This window comes from Coregonus lavaretus (assembly GCF_964263955.1).
Source record: "Coregonus lavaretus genome assembly, chromosome: 16".
Lineage (NCBI taxonomy): Eukaryota > Metazoa > Chordata > Actinopteri > Salmoniformes > Salmonidae > Coregonus > Coregonus lavaretus.
The window spans coordinates 38,607,053-38,619,457 of record NC_140003.1 but is presented as its reverse complement, the minus strand read 5'-3'; the positions used below and the strand labels follow the sequence as shown (position 1 = coordinate 38,619,457).

The window sequence follows — 12,405 nt, the reverse complement described above, 5'->3', positions numbered from 1 at the left end:
GAGAGAGAGAGAGAGAGAGAGAGAGAGAGAGAGAGAGAGAGAGAGAGAGAGAGAGAGAGAGAGAGAGAGAGAGAGACGGGGAGAGAGAGAGAGGGGGGAGAGAGAGAGAGAGAGAGAGAGAGAGAGAGGGGGAGAGAGAGAGAGAGAGAGAGAGAGAGAGAGAGAGAGAGAGAGAGACGGGGAGAGAGAGAGAGGGGGAGAGAGAGAGAGAGAGAGAGGGGGAGAGAGAGAGAGAGAGAGAGAGAGAGAGAGAGAGAGAGAGAGAGAGAGAGAGAGAGAGAGAGAGAGAGTTTGACACACTCAAGCAAAACAACTTTAGGCATCTGAAGCAGACAGGGATATTAAAAATGCCACTCAAAACACACACACACACACACACACACACACAGTCTTGTACAGCTAACCTTGTAGCGACACAAAATTCAGTCCCATTCAAAATCCTATTTTCCCTAACCCCTAACCCTCACCTGTACTCTTACCCTAACCTTAAACCAAACCTTAACCCAAAAAAACCTAACCTTACCCTAACCCTAACCCTAGCACCTAACCCTAACCCTAAAACTAACCCTGGCTTCTAACCCTAACCCTTAACGTAATTCTAACCTTAACACTAATTCTAACCTTAACCGTAAACCCCCTAGAAATAGCATTTGACCTTGTGGGGACTAACAAAATGTCCCCAGTTGGTCAAATTTTAGTTCCTTTACTATTCTTGAATTCAAGAATAGTTAAACACGTCCCACACACACACACACACACACACTCACTATCTCCTCTCTCTTACATGTTTACTTTCCCCACACTCTCATATCGTCAGTCTAAGCAGGGAGAACCAGTACAGTAGAGGATGGACGCTATTTGGTTTCTTCAACTCCAAATCTTTGATTAGGAAAACCTTGTACATGCTGCTGATATGAAAAACCTTGTCTCCTCTCCCTCTCCAGTGGATGTACGCTTGACAATATTTTGTAGAGCATTCCAAATCATTCATAATGTCTGGTGGTGTTTCGAACCAACAGACTTCTGCCTCTACTTATCCCAACTTGTTCAACTGAAACTTTGTTTAGGCTGCTTCTGTTTTGAAATACACTACATGACAAACACAACACATCACTGAGTATCACTTCATATTTTCAAGCATGGTGGTGGCTGCATCATGTTATGGGTATGCTTGCCATCGGTAAGGACTAGGGAGTTTTTTAGGATAAAAAGAAATGGAATAGAGCTAACCACTGGCCAAATCTGGTTCAGTCTTCTTTCCAACAGACACTGGGAGACCAATTCACCTTTCAGCAGGACAATAACCTAAAATAAAGGCCAAATATACACTGGAGTTGCTTACCAATTGTCACGGATTCAGCCGAGGCTGCTCCTCCTCCTTGCTCGGGCAGGCTACGGCGTTCGTCGTCGCCGGAGTACTAGCTGCTACCGATCTATGTTTCTGTGTTCTACTTGTTTTGACTTTATTGTTCACACCTGGTTCCCATTATGTATTGATTTCTTCCCTATTTAACCCTCTGGCTCCCACTGTGTTTTGTGCGTGTTTGTTCATGTTTGGTTGTCGTCTGGTGAGCGGGTTTGTTCCTCCCTGCGTGGAGGTTATGCTATTTACGTTACCTACGAGTAAAGTACGTTTTGGATTAGCTCTGTGTCCTGCGCCTGACTTCGTCCTACCGCATCACACTGACCCCTGACACCAATACAACATTGAATGTTCCTGAGTGGCCTAGTTACAGTTTTGACTGAAAATCTATGGCAAGACTTAAAAATGGATGTCTAGCAATGATCAATAACCAACTTGACAGAGCTTGAAGAATTCTAAAAAGAATAATATGCTAATATTGTACAATTCGGGTGTGCAAAGCTCTTAGAGACTTATCCAGAAAGACTCGCAGCTGTAATCGCTGCCAAAGGTGATTCTAACATGTATTGACTCAGGGGTGTGAATACTTATGTAAATGAGATATTTATGCATTTAATTTTCAATACATTTCAAACATTTCAAAAAACATGTTTTCACTTTTGTCATTATGGGTTATTTTGTGTAGATGCGTGATATTTTTTATTTTATTTATTCCATTTTGAAATCAGTAACAACAAAATGTGGAATAAGTCAAGGGGTATGAATACTTTCTGAAGGCACTGTATGTGACAGCCTAAACACATATTAGTGTAATTTAGCAGATATTTTTAAGTTACCTACAGTGAACACATAAAGCACATGTAGCCCAAAACAACACAGACCATGAAAGTGGTCATTAATGAAAATACAAAAGGCTGAAACTGTGTTGATGAGTAGCATCTCTCTACCATCCAGGCAAATCAAGTCTGACATTTTAAAGTGGAAATTACAAACTTTAGAAGCCTTTTTAAACCTTGAATACACTACAATCAAATGAAGATAGCAGACCTAGTTGGTCTCAGCAGGGGTAGTGTGCCTTTAAAGTGTGTATTCATGCCTGAATGTGTGTGTTTCTACGATTTAGAAGGCCTACTAGGGAGTTTGTGTGCATGTACATGTGTATAATCTCTGCAGGGGTGGTGTGCCTGACTGCTAAAATATGTGTGTGATTTTGTGATCACTGGGGGTGGTGTGTGTTCAGATGTGTGAAAATAATTGTGTGTGTGTGTGTGTGCGTGTGTTTGTGTGTGTGTGTGTGAGAGAGAGAGAGTAAAATGATCACTAGGTGTTGCATGTTGCTGAACAGTGAGAGACTGCTGAAGAGCCTGCAGGGGAGAATCATGTGAGAAGAGGACAGTGAAATATGAAATATGTATCTCTCTCTCTCTCTCTCTCTCTCTCTCTCTCTCTCTCTCTCTCTCTCTCTCTCTCTCTCTCTCTCTCTCTCTCTCTCTCTCTGTCTCTGTCTCTGTCTCTGTCTCTGTCTCTGTCTCTCTCTCTGTCTCTCTCTCTGTCTCTCTCTCTCTCTCTCTCTCTCTCTCTCTCTCTCTCTCTCTCTCTTTGTCTCTCTCTCTCTCTCTTTGTCTCTCTCTCTCTCTCTCTCTCTCTCTCTCTCAAATTCAAGCTGCTTTATTGGCATGAAAAATATTGTGTCAATATTGCCAAAGCAACAATGTATACTATAATAAAATAATAAACAATAACAAATAATAATATAAGATGGTAGTAAATAATAATCAAAATTAAATACAAAAATAATAACAATAAAATGGTAACAGTCAATAGTAGAAATGTAATAAATATACAAATCTAAATATGGAAACTGAAAGCCATTGCTCCTTCGCCCATGAGTATTTTTAGTTTTTCCTCTGGGTTTAATAAGTTAAAATTTGGAATAAATGTAGTCATTTCTGTGAATAATGAATCTCTTTGTGAGGTAAAGGAGAAAGTGCATCTCTGTTTCTACCTCCCCTGTCATGCAGTGACCACATATACGCTCCTCTTTGGGTAGCCATGTCTTTTTATGTCTGCCGGTTTCTATTGCCAATTGATGGTCACTCAGCCTGTACTTGGTAAGGATCTGTCTCTGCTTCGTATCTCTGAGAGAGTAGAGATAATCAGCCAATTCATATTCTCTGTTTAGGGTCAGATAGCAATTTAGTTGGCTTTGGGATTTTGTTTTGTTTTTCCACTGTTGTAAATATGAGTCCTTTGATTGGTTCATGATTTTGTTCATTGGAATTCTTTCTTTTGAAGCAGTGCTGGTGTCAGCATGGTTGTTTAGGTCCAACACCAGCTGACTGAGAGGGCTCGTTTCTGGGCTCAGCTCTTGGGTTTGAAGTGCTTTAAATTGCAGACTTGAATTTGGACTTAAATTTAGATGTAGACAAAATTTTAATGATATTTTCTGTATTTTCATTACTACTGGAAAGCGGCCCAATTCTGCCCTACATGCATTAGTTGGTGTATTTCTCTGGAATCTTCCGACAGAATTCTGCATGTAGGGCTTCAATTTGATGTTTGTCCCACATTTTAAAGTCCAGTTTATTGAGTGGCCCCCAAACCTCACTTCCGTAAAGAGCTATTGGTAGGATTACACTGTCAAATATTTTGGTCCAAATTCTAATTGGGATGTTGATTTTGAATAATTTCGTTTTTATTGCATACAATGTTCTGCGGGCTTTTTCTTTGAGTTCATTCACTGCCATATTAAAGTTTCCCGATGCAGATATGGTCAGACCAAGGTATGTGTACTTTTTTGTGTGTTCAATTATGGTGTTGTTCAGGGTGAATTTATATTTGTGTTTCTGACATCTGTTTTTTTTTGTGGAAAATCATGATTTTAGTTTTTTAGAAATGTACTGCCAGGGCCCAATTATGGCAATATTGCTCTAGAATGTTAAGGTTCTGTTGAAGACCTTCTTTGGTTGGTGAAAGAAGTACCACGTCATCAGCATATAGCAGGTATTTTACCTCTGTGTCAAATAGTGTGAGTCCTAGGGCTGGAGAATTGTCCAACATGTCTGCTAATTCATTGAAATAAATTTTGAAAAGATTTGGACTCAAACTGCAGTTCTTTGGTTTTTGATTTTTATTGCACACTTGTTTTCTGTGTACATACATTTTATTAAGTCATACACCTTACCACCAAGCCCACTTTGGAGAATTTTGTACAATAGCCCTTCGTGCCAAATAGAATCAAATGTTTTTTTAAGTCAATAAAGCAAGCAAAGATTTTGCCCTCTTTTTTTTGGTGGACGTATTTATGAATTAGTGTGTGTAAGTTGTATATATGGTCAGTAGTGCGATGGTTAGGGAGAAAGCCAATTTGACATTTACTTATTAAATTTTTTTCTTGAAGAAAGGTTTGAATTCTTGAATTCAAAATGCTACAGAAAACCGTTCCCAAGTTGCTGTTTACGCAAATGTCCCTGTAATTATTGGGGTCTGATTTGTCTCCACTTTTGTGGATAGGGGAGATGAGCCCCTGGTTCCAGACATCAGGGAAGCAGCCATAAGTTAAAACTATGTTGAACAATTTAAGCACAGCATTTTGCAACTCAGGTGTGCTGTTTTCAGCATTTCATTTCTGATGTTATCTAGACCACAAGCCTTCTTTGATTTGATAGATTTGAGCTTTTCATTTAGTTACTGTTGGGTTATTGGGTAATCTAATGGATTTTGGTTGTTTTTAATGACTGATTCAAGGATGTTAAATTTTTCTTGAATTTCTAATTGGTTCTGTTGTAAGTCTTTTTGTGGGATGTTTTGTATAGATTATCAAAATAAGTTTTCCAAATTCCTTCATCTTGTATGGCTAATTCTTGTGGCTTTGTCGTGCTTAAATTGTTCCACATGTCCCAGAACTGATTTTGGTCAATTGCACTTTCAATTTCATCAAGTATCTTGTTGGTATAATTCAATTTCTTGCGTTTCAGTGTATGTTTATACTGTTTCAGAGTTTCAAAGTATTCATAGCGTATATATGGGTTGTTTTGCTGCTTATGTTTTTCATTTGACATTTGTCTTGTTTTCTAATTGTTTTAAATTCATTATCAAACCATTTTTCAGAAACATTTTGTTTTTTGTTTCTGATGTTGCATTTCTTTGGTTTTCTCAAATTTGCTTTCCATGCTGTTTTTTGGAAAATGCAATTGATGTTTTGAGTAGCCGAATTGACACCTTCTTTATTGTTTTGGTATTGTGAGTTATTGAAAAACTGTATAGAGTTAATAATTTCATTTGAGTTAAATGTTTCAATGAATCTCTCTGTACTGTTTTGAGCTCATCTGTGTCACGCTCGTCGGTAAGAGATGAGGACCAAGGCGCAGCGTTGCAGACGAACATACTCTTTATTTATGATACACGATCAAAAACAACAAAACGATAACGTGACAGTCACTGGTCAAACACAAACCAACACGAACAAGATCCCACAACTAATGTGGGAAAAACCGCCTCTATAAGTATGGCTCCCAATCATAGACAACCAGCCACAGCTGACACTTGTTGCCTCTGATTGGGAACCACTCTGGCCAACACAGAAATACCATACCTAGACTCCCGACATAGAAAAACAACACATAGATCTACACACCCTGGCTCAGCATAACAGTGTCCCCAGAGCCAGTGTGTGACAATCTGCACGATTGGTTCATGCTGTAGAGTTTATTGGGCTGTTTTTTTGAATGAATATTGCCGGTTAATTTCTTAAAAAACACGTTGATCTGACTGTGATCTGACAATGGTGTCTGTGGTCTGACAGTGAATGCACTAATGGAGGAGGGGTCAATGATGGCATAATCGACTACACTTGTCCCAAGAGCTGAGCAGTAAGTAAACTGACCTAAAGAGTCCCCTCTGATTCTACCATTAAGCATGTATAGGCCTAAGGCTCGACAGAGATGCACTAACTCCTTCCCATTTTCGTTCAGTATTTGGTCAGGACTGTTTCTATTATTTATAATTGGGCTAATGTACAAGGAGGGGTGTCCAAATATTTACATTTACATGTACATCATTTAGCAGACGCTCTTATCCAGAGCGACTTACAAATTGGTGCATTCAACTTATGATAGCCAGTGGGACAACCACCTTTTTTTTATGGGGGGGGGGGGGGGGGTGTAGAAGGATGACTTTATACTATTCCAGGTATTCCTTAAAGAGGTAGGGTTTCAAGTGTCTCCGGAAGGTGGTCAGTGACTCCGCTGTCCTGGCGTCGTGGGGGAGCTTGTTCCACCATTGGGGTGCCAGAGCAGCAAATAGCTTTGACTGGGCTGAGCGGGAACTGTGCATCTGTAGAGGTAGGGGAGCTGGCAGGCCAGAGGTGGATGAACATAGTGCCCTCGTTTGGGTGTAGGGTCTGATCAGAGCCTGAAGGTAAGGAGGTACCGTTCCCCTCACAGCTCCGTAGGCAAGCACCATGGTCTTGTAGTAGATGCGCCTCAACTGGAAGCCAGTGGAGTGTGCGGAGGAGCGGGGTGACATGAGAGAACTTGGGAAGGTCGAACACCAGACGGGCTGCGGCGTTCTGGATAAGTTGTAGGGGTTTAATGGCACATGCAGGGAGCCCAGCCAACAGCGAGTTGCAGTAATCCAGATGGGAGATGACAAGTGCCTGGATTAGGACTTGTGCCGCTTTCTGTGTAAGGTAGGGTCGTACTCTGCGACTGTTGTAGAGCATGAACCTGCAGGATTGGGTCACCGCTTTGATGTTAGCAGAGAACGACAGGGTGTTGCCCAGGGTCACGCCAAGGCTCTTTGCACTCTGGGAGGAGGACACAATGGAGTTGTCAACCGTGATGGCGAGATCATGGAGCGGGCAGTCCTTCCCAGGGAGGAAGAGCAGCTCCGCATCGCATCAGTGTACTCAGGCTCAGAACCTGTTCTTGCATTGAAATCTCCACAAAGAAGCACTCTACCCTCTGCCTGAAATTGAATGATTTCTGTATGGAGATTGTCAAAAAACTGATCATCATAATATGATGAATCTGAAGGAGGAGCATAAGCTGCACATATGTATACATCATTGTCACAATAGATTGTACCTTTGTTAAGTTTTAACCAAATGTGATTAGTACCTTTTTTCATTTCATTCAGTGCAAAGTCCTGCATATGCCAAATGATGATTCCTCCTGAGTCTCGGCCCCGTTTAAATTTTTTATGTTTGATTGATGGTAGTAAACTTTCTCTATAGCCTGAGGGACACTGAGTATCTACAGTGGGGAAAATAAGTATTTAGTCAGCCACCAATTGAGCAAGTTCTCCCACTTAAAAAGATGAGAGAGGCCTGTAATTTTCATCATAGGTACACGTCAACTATGACAGACAAAATGAGAAAAATAAATCTAGAAAATCACATTGTAGGATTATTTATGAATTTATTAGCAAATTATGGTGGAAAATAAGTATTTGGTCTATAACAAAAGTTTCTCAATACCTTGTTATATACCCTTTGTTGGCAATGACACAGGTCAAACGTTTTCTGTAAGTCTTCACAAGGTTTTCACACACTGTTGCTGGTATTTTGGCCCATTCCCCCATGCAGATCTCCTCTAGAGCAGTGATGTTTTGGGGCTGTCGCTGGGCAACATGGACTTTCAACTCCCTCCAAAGATTTTCTATGGGGTTGAAATCTGGAGACTGGCTAGGCCACTCCAGGACCTTGAAATGCTTCTTACGAAGCCACTCCTTCGTTGCCCGGGCGGTGTGTTTGGGATCATTGTCATGCTGAAAGACCCAGCCACGTTTCATCTTCAATGCCATTGCTGATGGAAGGAGGTTTTCACTCAAAATCTCACGATACATGGCCCCATTCATTCTTTCCTTTACACAGATCAGTCGTCCTGGTCCCTTTGCAGAAAAACAGCCCCAAAGCATGATGTTTCCACCCCCATGCTTCACAGTAGGTATGGTGTTCTTTGGATGCAACTCAACATTCTTTGTCCTCCAAACACGACAAGTTGAGTTTTTACCAAAAAGTTCTATTTTGGTTTCATCTGACCATATGACATTCTCCCTATCCTCTTCTGGATCATCCAAATGCACTCTAGCAAACTTCAGACGGGCCTGGATATGTACTGGCTTAAGCAGGGGGACACGTCTGGCACTGCAGGATTTGAGTCCCTGGCGGCGTAGTGTGTTACTGATGGTAGGCTTTGTTACTTTGGTCCCAGCTCTCTGCAGGTCATTCACTAGGTCCCCCCGTGTGTTTCTGGGATTTTTGCTCACCGTTCTTGTGATCATTTTGACCCCACGGGGTGAGATCTTGCGTGGAGCCCCAGATCGAGGGAGATTATCAGTGGTCTTGTATGTCTTCCATTTCCTAATAATTGCTCCCACAGATTATTTCTTCAAACCAAGCTGCTTACCTATTGCAGATTCAGTCTTCCCAGCCTGGTGCAGGTCTACAATTTTGTCCTTTGACAGCTCTTTGGTCTTGGCCATAGTGGAGTTTGGAGTGTGACTGTTTGAGGTTGTGGACAGGTGTCTTTTATACTGATAACAAGTTCAAACAGGTGCCATTAATACAGGTAACGAGTGGAGGACAGAGGAGCCTCTTAAAGAAGAAGTTACAGGTCTGTGAGAGCCAGAAATCTTGCTTGTTTGTAGGTGACCAAATACTTATTTTCCACCATAATTTGCAAATAAATTCATAAAAAATCCTACAATGTGATTTTCTGGATTTTCTTTTCTAAATTTGTCTGTCATAGTTGACGTGTACCTATGATGAAAATTACAGGCCTCTCTCATCTTTTTAAGTGGGAAAACTTGCACAATTGGTGGCTGACTAAATACTTTTTTTCCCCACTGTATGTCTCCACGACACCATGTTTTCCAGTAGGATTATGATGTCCTGTCCCTTGATGTTTTTAATCAATTCTGGATTTGTTGTTTTATAACCAAAATGTGAAGAGTACAGGCCCTGGATATTCCAAGAGCTGATAGTTAATGATCTCATTTATAATAAGTGATATTCACTGGTTTGAGTAAAGTACATTGAAAAAAACAAAAACATTACACAACATTACACATCACTATTATTATAATACCAGTGCCAGTAAAATAAAGGATATTTGTAAACATACTAATAAGAATGGCCCAAAAAATAAGTACAATGCAATGCAATATGCAACCCTGTGTGTGTGTGTGTGTGTGTGTGTGTGTGTGTGTGTGTGTGTGTGTGTGTGTGTGTGTGTGTGTGTGTGTGTGTGTGTGTGTTGTGTGTGTGTGTGTGTGTGTGTGTGTGAATAAAAGGGTCTGTCTAGCCCAGTAGTCTGCATATTAGATGCAGTAGTTGGCGCACCTCTCCTATCTCTGATTGTTCTAGGTGTCTTTTGCCAGAGGTTACCTCAGCATATGTAGGCTGATGATCTGAATGATACATGGTGTGGACTGCATCATGTGGTGTACTTCTCTGAAGGACAGTGTTCTGCCCGACCCTGGACTAGTGGTCAGTGCGGTGTTGTGATGGGCCGGGTCTAGTAGAGCTGTGTTGTGATGGGCCGGGTCTAGTAGAACTGTGTTGTGATGGGCCTGGTCTAGTAGAGCTGTGTTGTGATGGGCCTGGTCTAGTAGAGCTGTGTTGTGATGGGCCTGGTCTAGTAGAGCTGTGTTGTGATGGGCCTCTCTCTCTCTCTCCCTCTCTCTCTCTCTCTCTCTCTCTCTCTCTCTCTCTCTCTCTCTCTCTCTCTCTCTCCTCTCTCTCTCTCTCTCTCTCTCTCTCTCTCTCTCTCTCTCTCTCTCTCTCTCTCTCTCTCTCTCTCTCTCTCTCTCTCTCTCTCACTTCCTCCTTCTCTCTTCTCCACTGGACACAGACGTCAGTTCAATGTCTATTTTTACATTTTTACATTCGGTTGAGTTGTCAACTAACGTAAATTCAATGTGAAATCAACAAAAAATGTCACCATGACATTGGATTTAGGTTAAAAGTTGGATGAAAATAATACAAAATTCCCATACGTTGATTACTTTTTGCAAATCCAATCACTTTTCCACGTTGATTCACCATCATCACATGTAATTATTTGGGTTGAAATGACGGGGAAACAACGTTGATTCAACCATTTTTGCCCAATGGGTTCTCTCTGCTATCCTTTCCCTCTCATCTCATGTTTGGGCCACACATAGGCCTTAAAAGTACGCCCTGGCCCCTGCCATACCCCCATAGTCTCCCTGTGCTCTCTACTGCTGCTTACACTATTGACATATCGACAAGCTGAATGTGGGTGTAACATAGCCTGCTATGTGCTCTCTCTTTTCCTCTCCTCTCTGTCAGCTCAGCTCTGAACCTCTCTCTTTCTCCCTCTCATTTTCTGCTCTTTTATGCCCTGTGTGTGTGTGTGCGCGCACTTGTGCGCAACACTGTTCTTCCATTAGGGGCCAGCTTACAGACAACATGTAGACATTTAATAATTCAGCATAGAACACAGCAGTAGCAGACAACCAACCGCTTTGCACTACCCAATCCCCTCCCAGACCTGGGCCTCCTGTCTGCTTCAGATAGCACAGCAGTGGAGCAGATTTACAGGAGCCATTACTGCCTGATAACACTGTAAAGACTACTGTAAATACAACCGGAGAGAGAGAGAGAGAGAGAGAGAGAGAGAGAGAGAAGAGAGAGAGAGAGAGAGAGAGAGAGAGAGAGAGAGAGAGAGAGAGAGAGAGAGAGAGAGAGAGAGAGAGAGAGAGAGAGAGAGAGAGAGAGAGAGAGAGAGAGAGAGAGGAGAGAGCAAACAGATACATAATGCAACAGGATCCAGAGGCTTAGTTGATAATATGAGGCTATCACACCAGGACATGAGGGGAAAGCCCAGGTAGTGATGTCCATTTTGGTTCTGTACCTGCAGTAGCACAGGAAATCACACACAGACACACACACACACACACACACACAGACACACACAGACACAGACACACAGACAGAAGAGAGCGAGGCAGTGTACATGCAGTTTAAATGCCTACCGTCTGATTTCATAACTGTTATTAGTGTTTGATGAAAAATGTAACATCCTGACAGATGCATTCAAGTGGTCTTACACTAATGTTGTACTGGGTTGAAATGAGTACATCCATCCATACATGCATTCATCCATACATCCATCCATACACCCATATATACTGGGAGTGATACATACATACACAGACACACACACACACGCACACACGCACACACACACACACATACTGTTCACACATACATACATTGCACCAGTCAGAGAGAGAGAGAGACAGAGATACAGAGATCCACAAAGAATTCGAAAACAAACCCAATTTTGATAAACTCCATTATCTACTGGGTGAAAAACCACAGTGTGCCATCACAGCTGCAAGATTTGTGACCTGTTGCCACAAGAAAAGGGCAACCAGTGAAGAACAAACACCATTGTAAATACAACCCATATTTATTTTCCCATTTGTTATAACACTGTATATATACATAATATGACATTTGAAATGTCTTTATTATTATGGAACTTCTGAGTGTAATGTTTACTGTTAATATTATTGTTTATTTCACTTTTGTTTACTATCTACTTCACTTGCTTTGGCAATGTTAACATACGTTTCCCATGCCAATAAAGCCCTTAAATTGAATTGAATTGAGAGCAAGCGAGAGAGAGAGAGAGATACTGCACAGCTGAATCGCCGTTTACTGTCAATAAAACACATGGGCTAGGTGACTTGCTCGTTTTATTTGGATGGCAATATACAGCTTACCGGGTGAATAGGCTATCACATAGCCTGTATTCGAATTGTACACTTTACTGACGTGATGCGACGCATGACACACAACGCTAAAGTTCCCGATTGAGAGTATAGTTCATGGTCGCTGTGTGATTCTGTGGTCGACAAAAAATAATAATAATAATTTGGGTGCCCGCCTGCCTGTCAGCGTTCTGCTGCTGTATAATAGCGTAGATGGTGGTTGTGTACAGTACATGCAGTAAGGGCTGTGTACATTCCCCTAGGTCATTTACCATCCTCCTTCACACAGTGAGTTG

General features: G+C 41.6%; 1 protein-coding gene across 1 annotated transcript in view; it reads right to left on the bottom strand.

The window, feature by feature from the left end:
* Window positions 1-12,405, bottom strand: part of LOC311143760 (interleukin-1 receptor accessory protein-like 1) — a gene marked incomplete at both ends in the record, with an annotated part of 289,988 nt that overhangs the window by 112,839 nt on the left and 164,744 nt on the right. The gene's annotated exons all lie outside the window — the stretch shown is intronic.